Here is a 13,652-nt window from a genome sequence, read left to right as displayed (position 1 = left end):
TTTAATTGTTCTGGGGGGAGTTTAGCAATGTTTTTCTTTTTTATTTTTAAGTCTAATATATTTTGTTTTCATTATGTATTATTAATATAAGAATATAATATGACATTAGAATAGAATACATAGAATACATTGATCCATAATTATCTTACTGTTAATATTCAGTATAGACAGTAACATCAGTACATTGACCTTCCATCATGAGGAAAATCAGCTAAAATGAATTATAAAATTGAGTGTTACATCAGATCACCCAAGTGATGTTGCTGCGGACCCTCACATTGTTCTGTTTTCAATCACTGTCTAGGATATTACAGATGTCTAGGATGGAATACTATTATCCTAGTTGAAATTAAATAAGAACTTGAAAGTTTCTATCTGCAGGGAAGATTTCCTAGACCATTTTCACAGGACATATCTTTAAACCTGCTTCCCTAGACAAATTCTAGCCAAGAGAGCTAGAGCCCCCTTTCCCAAGTTCTGAGTTTCCATGGTGCTCGTGTAAGAAGTGCAGAATAGAAGGTATTTATACAAAATTTTATAGAATTGGAAACACTGTTATTGCAAAAGAATATCTGAAAATACTAATTTCAACTTAAAACTCACTGTGTCTAAAGAGAGCTAACTGATGTACAGTTCCTCTCCAATTTCTTGTTCTGGCCCTGATGGTCAGCCTCAGTGCTATGGGGTCAAGTGCTGTTTTCCACTGCAGACATATGATTTCTAGTGAAAAGAAAGAGTTTTACTTAGGCAGCCAAAAACAGAACTTGTCTCTGTCACAAACTGAGTGCTTTAAACTACACTGCAATTATCACAGATGCTCTGCTCTTGGCACAATGAGAAAAGCTTGATACAGATTCACAAAATAGCTCCATTAAGTAAAGACGCCATCAGTCTTTATTACCACTATTATCATAAAACAAATTTCACCTAACACAATAACAAATTAAACTTACAAAAAGAATGAGGAGGAAGCTATGAATTAATATAAAATGACTAAGAACTGAGGCCCAGGGAGCTTAAACCCTTATCAACACCAAAGCAAAGACAGGAATCAAAGATGTAGAGCGCCATGGTAATTTGTTCCTGTGTTGACTAGAGCAGCAAAAGTAACAGTCTATCATGTCAGCATCTGCTAGTGTGTTTAAATGCCTCTAAGCATAGTTTATAGTTGACATTTGTTCAAAGTAGGTTTTTTAAAGGAGATAGTTTAATACTTCAACTTTGCCCTCCTAGCTCTAATTTCACAGGTTATATCCAATTTCATCAGACTCTTTTCCCTTCTTTAAAGACAATACTGTAGGGTATATTACTTTCAAAAGCCCTAGTTATTTTTAAAGTTAAATAAAATTGCTGTTTTTTAGCAAAACAAATTTTTTCACTCCAATGGTCATTATCATGAGATAATTTCCCATGTGGCCTAAAAGAATGTTCTAGGATTTTCTGAACTATGGGACAAGACTTTCCTGTCTTGCCTTATTTTCTGAAAAGCAAATAGCATACCTTATATATGGTTTGATGGGGAATAGAAGATTCTTTGAAAGTGGAGGCAACACAAAATTATTTGTGAAACACTCCCTTAAGATTGTGTCATTTTCAGTTGCCATTAAAGAACTTCAATTCATGAAAGTAAGTCATTTTAAGAATACAAGTCTTCCCTCGAGACTTAGAATCCTAAATAACACTTGTAATTTTTTTTAAAAAATCATTTATTTTAAACAGAGAAAAGTAAAAAAAAAATTTTCCCTGAAAACAAAAAAAAAAAAAACTCACACACTCCAGTACCTTGGGAGCAAATATCAGAAGAAAAAGAATCCATATTCTGCTCAAGGTCTTCTCTGGAATCCTACTTTTTCTGTATCTCTGAAAGCTGCTGTAATTGTAGCATGACCAAAAGAAGCAATCTTGAACACTTTCAATTTTGTTTTGTACTTATAGCCCAAATGATGTTCCAACATCTTAGAAGTGTTAGAAGTCCTCCATCACAGGCAACTTTCATGAAGAGGAAAAAATATACTTCGGCCTGAACACCTCAGAATCCACAGTTCTACATCAGCTCATGTTTCCAGTTACACCCTGGCTGTGTGCTAATGAAGCCACAATTATTTAAACAGGTCTTATTGCTGAATTTCCACTCATGAAAAATAAGGTGAAGCAAAATTTAAAGTGGTGGTAATTAATGGGTGAACTTCCCATAAGTATAAATGTTGCAAAGTTTATCTATGCTAGCTGAGGCTGCAAGGACCTGAGGAATAATACTTACTTTGCAGAGTTGATTTAAAATTTTCTGACATAAAGTCTTTGTATAAATTCAAACAGGGGGGCCGTGAAGAACATACCAGTGGGATCTATCACACATTTTGTATTTTGAACAGTGCACCTAGTCATACGAAAGCTCACACACGGTGTTCTTGAGTCTGTGTATGTGATAGAGTACCACTACTCTCATGAGAAAACAGCTCTAATGATACCTAGATTGCTCAGTCTTACTAGACATATGGTATAAAATAATGTGTCTGAGCCTTGGGATATGATTTTACTCATTCCTACCTCCATTACTAAGAAAGAACTCTGGCAATCTTCCTTCGAAGATGAACAAATATTAAAGGGAACATACTACATGCCAGACAAATAGCCTTAGCTTAAAATCCTTCCAGATTAATATGTTGCCTTTTATCAATCTGAAATGCCTTTTAAATCCTCAGCACCATATTACAATCTCAAGAAGGTAACCATGGATTGGGATCACATAAGTAGTATTACCACTATGTCTTGTGAACACTAAAGCTACCAAGACTGACTGAGACAAGTAAAGGATTGCAGAGTCTTAAAATACTATATTGAAAAGCTTTACTGCACTGCCCAAAATTCAGACCTTTAGTAGGAAGAATGATGAGATTAAAGAAAAATATATCAAGATATTTTCCTCAGGTAAATTATGAACATGAATGTCTATTTATACAATAAAAATGCTATAGGGATGCAAACCTTGACCTGCACTTGCTTAACTGAATTTGAATATTCCAGTGGCTTATTTTCATTTGCTCTGTTTTTTGAAAATGAAAAAGGCAGATAGAAGGGCAAAAATAACCTTTATCCAAACCTTTTGAAATGATACTGTTTCAGTCACATCTCAAATATAATTTAAACACCTTATGTGGCAGGTGTGGAAGTCTTGATAAGAGTTAGTATATCATCCTGAAGTTTATGAAAATCAGGCATTTTGCGTACATCCTATAAAAAAACCTCAGTCCTTATATATGAACACATATCCGAACCTCATCTTTTGCAAAGAATTAACTTAATAAACTCTGATATAAATAAAGAAACATCATCAAATTACTCTTTTACAGAGCAACAGCTGGGTCATACTTGGTATGGAGAGCAAGAATATATTTGAAATGTTGGATTACCATAGCGCTAAGACAACCCTGTTATGGGGAGTGCTTTCACTACAGGCAATCTAGCCCTGGACAGTGAAACCTTCTGTCCTAAATCTGTAGCAGCCCCTTTGGCAAAGTCAGCCCAGAGCTGCAGATCCTGGAAATCTTCCATCCTGGCTTTGGTTAAACCACAACACCTGCAAAACATGACAGGCAAACTCTGTAAAATCTAGATACCTTCAGGCTATGATACATTATTAAAGTAAACTTAAATAACCATTCTCTGGGTTTTAAATCAAACACCATGGCATGGTATGTGTTTATGAAACCAAACTCCCTCTCTTCTGCCACAATAATTTCTCATCTACTGCAATGCCCAGCACATCTCTGTTCCCTGGCCCCATGTGATTCCCAAACCTTGCCCAGATCCTGACTAGGAAACTGAACTTTTCTTGGACTAAAACCATGCCAGGGACCTTGTCTACAATTAAACAGTCTAAATGATTGCTAAATAATGCCCAAACATGTCCCAGCCTTGTTTAATTTATTAGTATATGGAAGGTTATAACCACAGAGACATCAGGGTTTCCAAAGCCTTAAGTCTACAAGTGCTGCCTTGAGTCAGAGCTCTACAGGCTTCCATGCATCTTGATATGTATCAAGAAAGGTGCCAAGAGGAAATCCAGGAGTGTCTGGGTAATCTGAGTGGTAAGTGTGCCCCAAGAGCTCAGACTTTTGACTCAGAACATCATGGGATAAAGAGTGACTTATGGACTACAAACTTGTCTGTGCTAGTCATTCCAAGGGGTTCCAAAAGCCCTAGCTTGGCTGTTTTTACTTCTCACCACTTTTTGGCTCCCATCAGTGGTAATACAAATTCAGTTCACCAATTGTCAAACATATTGGCTTCTATTATTTTCCTTTTTTTTTTAATCTTTTTTTTGTCAGAAAAAAACACAAACAGCCCACAAACAAAACAATAAAGCAGCATTTCCTTGCATATTCTGTTGCTAGCTCACTTCTTAGCATGAAATATGTTTGTTTCTCCTGATTGAAAATGAAAGTGTGAATCATTAATCATGAAAAATAAAACTTTTTCAAAAGAGTGATGCAAGTCTGGGAAACTAGCAAGAACACAGTTTTAAAGCAGGATGTTAATACTAGCCAGATGGCCTCAACAAGAAATTTCAACCTGCATCTGAATATGAAGAATAGCTTTATTTAAAGCCAGATCTCTTACAAAGAAAGGATGCACCTCTGTTCAGTGATCCAACTGACCCAAAGACTCTCTTCACAAACATTTTGGTTTGTGCTCAACTTCACAAATATATTTACATTTTACACACCAGTGAATACCAACAGAACTTCTTAAATCACTGCACCATAACCTTCATCATTTTCAACCAACATACCACCTCACCACCACAAGATTACTGTAGTCAAACTGCAGTACTTAATTAACTACTCTTTTGTAAATGCATTCCTCCATTTAACCATTTGTGTTCTCTAAAGACCCAATTCTGCATTCCTTAATTGAGAAAAACTTCTATTAGCAGCAATACATTTTTTGTGGGCAGTGGATTGGGCCATATATTCTAGCTGTGTGAGGAATGTTGACTGCTGTCCTCTTTCTCTGGCTTTAAATGCAAAAAAAATTCTGAAACTCTCTTCAAGCTAGTATTACCTTGATCTTGGATATATCTCCAAAGATACCAGTCTTTTCCCACCACTTCACTGCAAACAACCTTTTTTTTATGGAACATAAACAACACAGACTACATTGATTTGCCCTTGAACTGCACTATAGGCATGTGTCCTGGTTTCACCTAGGAAAAGGTTAGTTTTTTACAGTAGCTATGAGACAATACCTAGGTTGCTGCTCTGTACCACTTCACCTCATAACTGGTGGACAGAAGGAAGGGACTCTCATTTCCAAGAAGAAGGTGGACATGGCCTGTGGTCAGGGGAAAGCACGGCATGCAGAGGAGCTGTCCACCATTGTTTATCATTGTCCTGGGCCTGGTGAGCATTTTTGAGTGTAAATCATCCTTTCTTTGTACACTTTTGCTATAAATATTCTTTCTGTTTCTTATTTCCTTGCTGTTTCCAGCAAATTTTCCTTTCACAACCCATAATTTCTGCCTGTTTCCCAGTAGAACAGTAGGGGTGGGGAGAATGTGGTTTTCCATTTAAATTGGGCAGTACTGTTCCAAAACCATGACAGCCGTAATAGGAGCCCACTGTAGGAGTACGAAAGGCTGAGGTAACAACACTTGTTCAGAGCAGAGGTTCAAACACGCTTGGAGGTGCCCACTGCCCCAGAGAATTTCCCATACTATCCCACACACCCCACCACTCAGAACTATCCAATATTTGGTCAGAGCTCTGGATTATGTTTTTAATGAACTGGTCTGACCTTAAACGAGACCTAAACCATATGCAGCAACATGCTGGCTCCCAGTAAAAGGACCAGGCTGGCTGCAAAGGTATTTAAACATTATCCAAAATATTTTAAATTCTCAAACACTATGTAAGCAGCCTGGGGCAGGCAGGCAGGCAGGAAGGCAGGCGGGAAGGAAGGCAGGCGGGAAGGAAGGCAGGAAGGAAGGAGGGAAGGAAGGAAGGAGGGAAGGAAGGAAGGTGGGAAGGAAGGCGGGAAGGAAGGAAGGCGGGAAGGAAGGCGGGAAGGAAGGAAGGCGGGAAGGAAGGAAGGCGGGAAGGAAGGCGGGAAGGAAGGAAGGCGGGAAGGAAGGCGGGAAGGAAGGCGGGAAGGAAGGCGGGAAGGCAGGCAGGCAGGCAGGCAGGCAGGCAGGCAGGCAGGAAGGAAGGAAGGAAGGAAGGAAGGAAGGAAGGAAGGAAGGAAGGAAGGAAGGAAGGAAGGAAGGAAGGAAGGAAGGAAGGAAGGAAGGAAGGAAGGAAGGAAGGAAGGAAGGAAGGAAGGAAGGAAGGAAGGAAGGAAGGAAGGAAGGAAGGAAGGAAGGAAGGAAGGAAGGAAGGAAGGAAGGAAGGAAGGAAGGAAGGAAGGAAGGAAGGAAGGAAGGAAGGAAGGAAGGAAGGAAGGAAGGAAGGAAGGAAGGAAGGAAGGAAGGAAGGAAGGAAGGAAGGAAGGAAGGAAGGAAGGAAGGAAGGAAGGAAGGAAGCTCCCCTGTAAATTGTCTCTCTGAGGAGTAAAGGCCTTTTCCCTAAGAGAAAAATTGTGATTAATTGTTCCCAGTAGATCACTCCCAGAAAACCGAGGTGCCTGCAATACTGAATACATACAACAGATTGGTTTCCCAGCCAGCAATGCTATCAGATTATAATCCAATGCTAGAAAGTACCCACAGTGATAGTCTTAGCCCAGGCCCCAAGGACAATACTCACCATAGGGAACACATACTGCAGGTAAGGCATTACAGGTGTTCCAGGACACAACCCTGAGAGCAAGCACAGCTGTGAGAGCAAAGAAATCAACATTGTAACCAACATTGTCTATTAAACCAAGATAATCAATGCTTATAAAAAATTTATTTTAACACACTCTGGCCAGACCGGTACTTATTTCAACCTTTCTGCCAACTAAGCACTACACAGCTGCTCACTAAATCCAAATTCCACACCCGCACTCAGTGGAATGGGGAGAAGCAAAAGTGAAACTTCTGGTCTGAGATAACAGTTAAATGATTGGAAAAAAAAATTATAGTAACAGTAAAGTAAAAGAGAGATAGCATTCAAGAAAAACAACTTATCAAGTGATGCAAAATGTAATTGCTCACCACCTGCTAACCAATGGCAAACGCTGATTGATTTATTACTCATTTCCATGCACCAATGCTTTAAATAGACAACTTCCATTGAGTATAAAAAATTTCCTAAGGTTTTGAAGGAGATCTCGGCTTTAGGGAAGAAGGTTGGACAGACTGCAGTTCCATGGTACCTGTCAATCAAAGGGGCCAACACCTCTATTTTAGAAACCCTTCAACATTTTCACTGTCCAATTATAACAAGGAACTGAAGCTGTTGTCTGTGAGTGATTTATGACAAATAACTAAAGTACTGCTGTGTTCCTTGGTTGTGACAATTGTTATTTTTAGGGCTAAAGGACGGAAAAGAAGGCGTTGCAGTTATTTTAAGAGAGATTTAGTTTAAACAGTGAAGATGTGGCTGTATATGGATAATCCTTTTTTCAGATCTAAAAACAGAAAGGTCACGTTAACCATATATTTTTAATTAATGCACTTTAGTACAAAGAGTAGAAATTTATGGACAATCCCATTCTTTCAAGAGTGAAGGGGTCATTCAAAGAATGTGTGCATATGTGTGCACACTTTTCTTTTAAGATGTTCCCAGACTGGCCCACAATTTCAGCAAAGCCTTGAGAAATTTGAAAAATGTGTGTTTTGTTAGCAAAGACTAATAGACAGTCTTGAGATGTTTCATGGTACTGTGACACTTGATGTTGAATTTTCCTCCTTTGAGGATGCTAAAAAAAAGGAGGAAGAACAGAGGTGTGCTTTTTGGTTTGTTTTCTTTTCAAAGGAGGTCTTCATCTGTACTTACATTATCTCTGTAATTCAGTGGAGAACATTTACTTTCATGTATCAGCCCAGCTGCAGAAATTCCCTGACTATGATCTGTTACCTGTTGTACTCCTGCCTTTCAAGGAAGAAGATTTTGCAGGAAGAAATGTCAGGTGTTCTAAGGATGATATTTTTTTGATTCTTTCATTCAGGCAAAATATTTAAAACCATTACCAGCTTTTGAAGTAAACAAAGATGGGAAGACCAAAAAGTCTCTCTGAAATCAAATAATTACTATTTTTCCTTACTGTACAGCATTTGCTCATCCTTGAAAGCAAGTCATTCATGGGAACATTATGCACCTTAATGACAAAAAGTAATTGGAGGGCTGGGTCAAGAAACTCCTATGGAATTTCAACACTCCTGACTACGAGGGTGTATTACATGCATGTGTTTGTAGCTTAAGGCAGGGAAAAATCAGCTCTTTCTCGTAAGGGCTGAATTCAATAGGAATTCCTATTTTGCTTTGGGATAACATCTTTCATTGATTTAATCCCTTCCTGTATGTACTTGCATCATATGAGGTAGTTGTGGTTTTCATTTTACATTCAAGTCTACAGTATGATGAATAGCTATTGTCAGGTTTACTTCACCCTGACCAGTGGTTGCACCAGTGGAGGTAGGCTAGGGTCAAGGAGATGGCCTCAAATAATCTACAATTTTCCTAACCCTATCCCTATCCCTATCCCCCTTTCCTTAAGCCTGCCTTTATTTATATTTTTCTTTTTTTCTTTCTCTCTTAGAGCCTCGTCTATCTTGCAGCTTACTGAGGCTGGAACTCTGACTAGAAACAACAGATCACTTCATATGTCACACTTTATTGTTTTTTGCACTTTTATCACATTTCCAGAATCTTCTTTCAAAATCAGTCCAACTCTGAGGTATATGTTTCTAATTTGTATTACAGAAAAATGCTGCCTCTTTTCTTCACTCAGGTATTTCCCTTCAGTTCAATGGATTATTTACAGCGTAGTGGAATCCAGCAGTTCAAGTATTGACTTCATATGATTTACTACACAGTAGTGTTATTACTGTATTAATAAACTTGTAAAACCTGGCCTTGACAGTATTTGATTGAAGATGATTTTTTCTAGAAGTTCTTGACCAAGAAAGTTACAGCTCTTCTCAGAATAAAAGTAGGGATAAATTCACTGCATATAGCTATTGGCAATTTTCAATGAGAAACCAGGAATAAAAGCAAAAATATAACATAAAGCATAGACAGGTAGGAGTGGGAAGGGGAGGGAATAATAATTAAGGAGCATGACTTGTTAGAGGAGGTATATACTGTGAATTTGAGACTGGAAATTCAGATGGTTAAGGCTTGGACTTTTTTGGTGAGAAGGTTGAGAGGAAATGAACAAGCTATTTTGAGTAGACTGGACAGGTAAGACAACAGTGCAAAGGGCGGCAGTGGGGGAAATCCTCAGCCCAGTGAACAGCACTCTTCTTTTTATGAAACTCAGGGTAAAATTTGCCTTCTGGGCTGCATACACACATTGCTGGCTCATATCTCATTTTTCATCCAGCAGTATAGCTAAGGCCCTCTCTGCAGGGCTGCTCTCAATCCATTCACCACCCAGCCTGTAGTGAAAATGATGATTGCTCCAATCCAGGTGTGTGACCTTTCACTTGGCCTTGGTGAACTTCAGGAGGTTCACACTGGCCAACTTCTCAAGCATGTGAAGGTATCTCTTCCCTCAAGTGTGTGTCAGTTAGATGAGCAGTGATGCCTTGTGAGATAAAAAAGGGGCTCTTCAACTTCAGACCATTAGAACTCATTGAGACAGACCTAAAGCAGACTGAAAGAGCCTTCTTGTCATTGTCAGAACTGGGATTTAAAAATGTATCATAAACATAATAAGAAATAATTTGCATATATGCTGAAAAGATAATATTTTTCTATACATAAGTGAACTGTGCCTATATACTTACCATCAAGCATCCTAGTCAGGCTTAAACAGCCCACACAAAAATGCTGAATCTTAGATAAGAAGCAAAAGGATTACTGGGAAATAAAGATAATTGGCTAAACATACTTCTGAGGTCTGCAACATAAGCATCACTATTTTATTGGATAAGTAAAATACCAGACCTTGTTCATTTTGAGCTACCTGACAAACTAGCTGCAGTTCTAGCTGATAATTACTGCCTTTAATGGTTTTGATACAGATTCTCTCCTGCAGCCAAGTGTTACAGAGATTGAAACTGTTGAGCAGCTAGTCACATTTTCTGATTCTGAGGAACTTACTTGCAGCTTTGGCCCAGACATGAGCAAAACCAGGCAAGGAGCTGCGTTAATTTATGCCACTGTCAGACTATCTCACGGTCTCTCTACCACTGGAGTTCCTCTCTGCCACAACCTTTCATGCTCTGACTAGGGATTTCCCATGCAAAAATATACATATGTGCAATGCACAGATGGTTTGCATATGCGCAGTAGGCTTAACATAGCTGATTTACTGTGTATGCACAGACCATCTGTGCAGCACATGTGCAGCAGGTCTGATGTGTACTGGACACATTGGACTTACTGTGCATGTGCTACACAGTTAATCTGCACACACACAGTAGCCACAGCTCTGACTGAGTTGCCAGACATCCAGATGGCCAGAGTCCTTAAATCCCTTCCAGAGAAAAAATGAAGATGGAATAAGGATGTTTGGTTTTGCTTGTTTTTTCTTCTGGTGTATAACATAGCTTATCCTTTATTCTCAAATGTAGGAACATATTAAAGTGGATATACCACCTCATCATATTTCAGTCTAAAAAATAATTTCCCCCAGATAGAGAGCAATTCCCTCTGGTCATGCATGTCCAAAAACAACTACGGAAAAAAAAACAGAGCTGTGAAAAAGATTCTTCTCTGTAAAGTTTTACAGAAAAAGCAAATCCATAACAAGCAAACTATACAGGCTTCTCTCAAAGAGGATTGGCAGCCACTTCAGATTTTCTGACTATAAAAATCTTTTCAATCTAGAAATATTTAAATTATTCAGGTTAATGCTCAGAAAACTCAGCAACCCTGATCAATCACAAGCCACAGTCTCAGGAAGAGAGTTAGCTGTCTTGTGCCTTGCCTTTTGGGTGGATGAGATTCAGTGTCTTAGACTGTACATGCTGCTTGCTTTCCCATTAAGACTGTGAGCTAATAACACTGTCACTAATGTTTTTGGCAAATTTCCCATCAATAACTCTTCCCTTAAACTTAAACATAAAAGTAACTTATTAGACCCACCAGTATTTTTGATAATTGCTAAACACACTGGCAGTTACAATGTATGGAAAATTTACCTATATTTTCTTACTGGGAAGAAGTCTGAAAACACTCTGCATCTGTGGCTGGCATGCAGCTTCTTTTGCATGACCTGAAAATGCACACTGTAATCTGCTCAGTTTCTTCTGCACTCTGTGGAAAAGCCTCTCTTGCATTTATTTGCACGCTCAGGCTGCCAAACCTCCCAAAGTGGCAGCACAGAGGTGCTCCTAAACATTATCTTCAGCAGAAAATTCTGCTTACAAACACCAGGCCCAAATAACCCTCTCCAGGAAAAAAATATAAATTAAGGGACCACTGAAAAATAAGACATGAAACAGAAGTTTGAGGTGTTCAAACATGCATTCATATTATGTGACCCAAAACTACAAGAACAAATAGCTTTCAGCTTAACAAAAAAACCACATTTTTTTCCTCTTATTGCATGTTTCTGCCTTGTAGATATCATCAAGGTCTGCTTGTTGTGTTTTCAAGAGAAAATCATATTAGGTGCCTTACCCATAGGCACCAGGTTGTGAGGTGCACCAAGGCCTTCTCGACTCCATTCAGAGCTAGTCCCATTCACACAGACCTTCCTTGCCTCCCCTGAGCCTCTTAAGTTTGCCACCTGTCTCCAGGAACCCAGAGAGGACATAATGCCTGAATGAGGCCTAATGAGTGCTGACCAGAGTGGAATCACCCTTGAACCTTCTGGAAATAAGAGAAAACAGGAAAAGACCCCTCAGGGCTCCTGCTGTGTGGCACTGGGCCTAGAAATGCTGCAGTCCCAGGCTCATATTCTTGCTGTAGGCTTTGTATCCACCAACATGGATGGAGCCTGGAGGTTTTATCACCCATGTGGCCACATCATGGTTCACCACCCTGGGATTCACATACACAATCCCTGAGATGACAGGTAAACCACGAATAATAGAGGATGGGGCAGGGGCAGAGGAGGGAGGGGAAGAGCTGGGGGATCACAGCACATCTTCTGCTTCCACTTATAAAACTGTGTAAGTTTAACACCTTGCAAGGAGCCAAGCATCCCATCACAGACAGCTGCTCTGCAGGTACTCCACACTACCTTCGTCCCTGTATCACCGTGAGTGGGAAGGACTCAGCTCCACCACCGCACATCTGTGGATGTCCCAATATGAAGACCGAGGTCACCCTGAGTACCATTTCTCCAGCCCTTCTTCCAGGTGAATCAAGCAATCTTACTCATGGGAGCCCAAAACCTGCCCAGAAAGAAATCTGTCTGCTGCTGCCTCACCACTGCTCCCATAGAGCACAGCATCTCTGACCTCATCTGTGAATGCAGGTAGGATGAAATTCCTTATGTAAATTAAAAAACAAGTTCTAAAATTTTCCTGCACCACAAAGGACTGAACATCCAGTCTGTTAACTAAAGCTTCATTTGCCTTTGTCCCTCCCCTGCAACAGCAACTTCTAACAAATATTTTCCTATTCTAACTTCGTCTTCTCTTGTAATCTTTCTAACTCAGATCTTCATGTAAGTTTAGCTAAAATATTTCCCATTAACCACAAGCGTTTCAAAATGAAGAGAAGGGCACCTGAAGCCCTGACAAGGAAGATGCCTGCTCGGGGTTGGACTGAGAGGAGCCGCAGGCAACCAAGGTCCCCAAGGCCCTTCCTCAGCAGGAAAACACGAACGGAAAACAAGGAGTAAAAGCTCGTGAATGGAGATAACGACGCGTGAAACGGATTCGGCTGGAGGAAATTAGTGTAATTACTGCTATTTATTCAGATAGTGAGGAAATTAAACCCCACTACCACCCACCCACCGCTCCCTTTGTCGCCGTCGGAGCTGCCCCTCAGGGCTGCCGGGTCTCGCCCGGAGCCGCCTCAGGAGCGCCTGGGCCCGCTCTGGCCAAGCTGCCGGCGCTGCAGCTCCTCGGCACACCATGCTCCAGCTCGGCACCGCCGGACAGCAGCTACCGGGGCCGCCTGCCCGCCGAGGATGCGACGAGACTGTGTGCCGCGGTGCCGGGAACTTACCTTCTCCCCCATGCACAGACACCCAGCACAGCCATTTCTAGTCCAGGGGTGCCTGAGCACAGGGCTTTTGTCAAATGGAGGAAGCCTGACTGAAGTGCTGGCTACAGAGCTGAGACAGGCTCCTGCCTTGGAGTACCTGTGAGAGCTGCCTGCTCCAGTTCCCATCCTGTTCCCTAGGAATCAGAAACGAATCCTTTTGTTATCACTAAATTGCCAGATAGGAGAAACAGCCTCCCTGGGGTGCAGGAGGGTGCCATCACTGGGCACAATCAAGCTGGCAGTTGGCTGGGTGCTGGCTAGTCTCTTCTAGGTTGCCTTTCCCACACGAAGGCTGGATGAGGTCACCTTCCAAGGTCCCTTCCCACCTGGGCTGTTGCAGGATCCTATGATGATTGCATTTTCAGACTGGGAATTACAGTTCTTTCTCCTCAGCTGTCA

Source organism: Poecile atricapillus, chromosome 1 (assembly GCF_030490865.1).
Source record: "Poecile atricapillus isolate bPoeAtr1 chromosome 1, bPoeAtr1.hap1, whole genome shotgun sequence".
Lineage (NCBI taxonomy): Eukaryota > Metazoa > Chordata > Aves > Passeriformes > Paridae > Poecile > Poecile atricapillus.
This window is presented reverse-complemented; position numbering follows the sequence as displayed.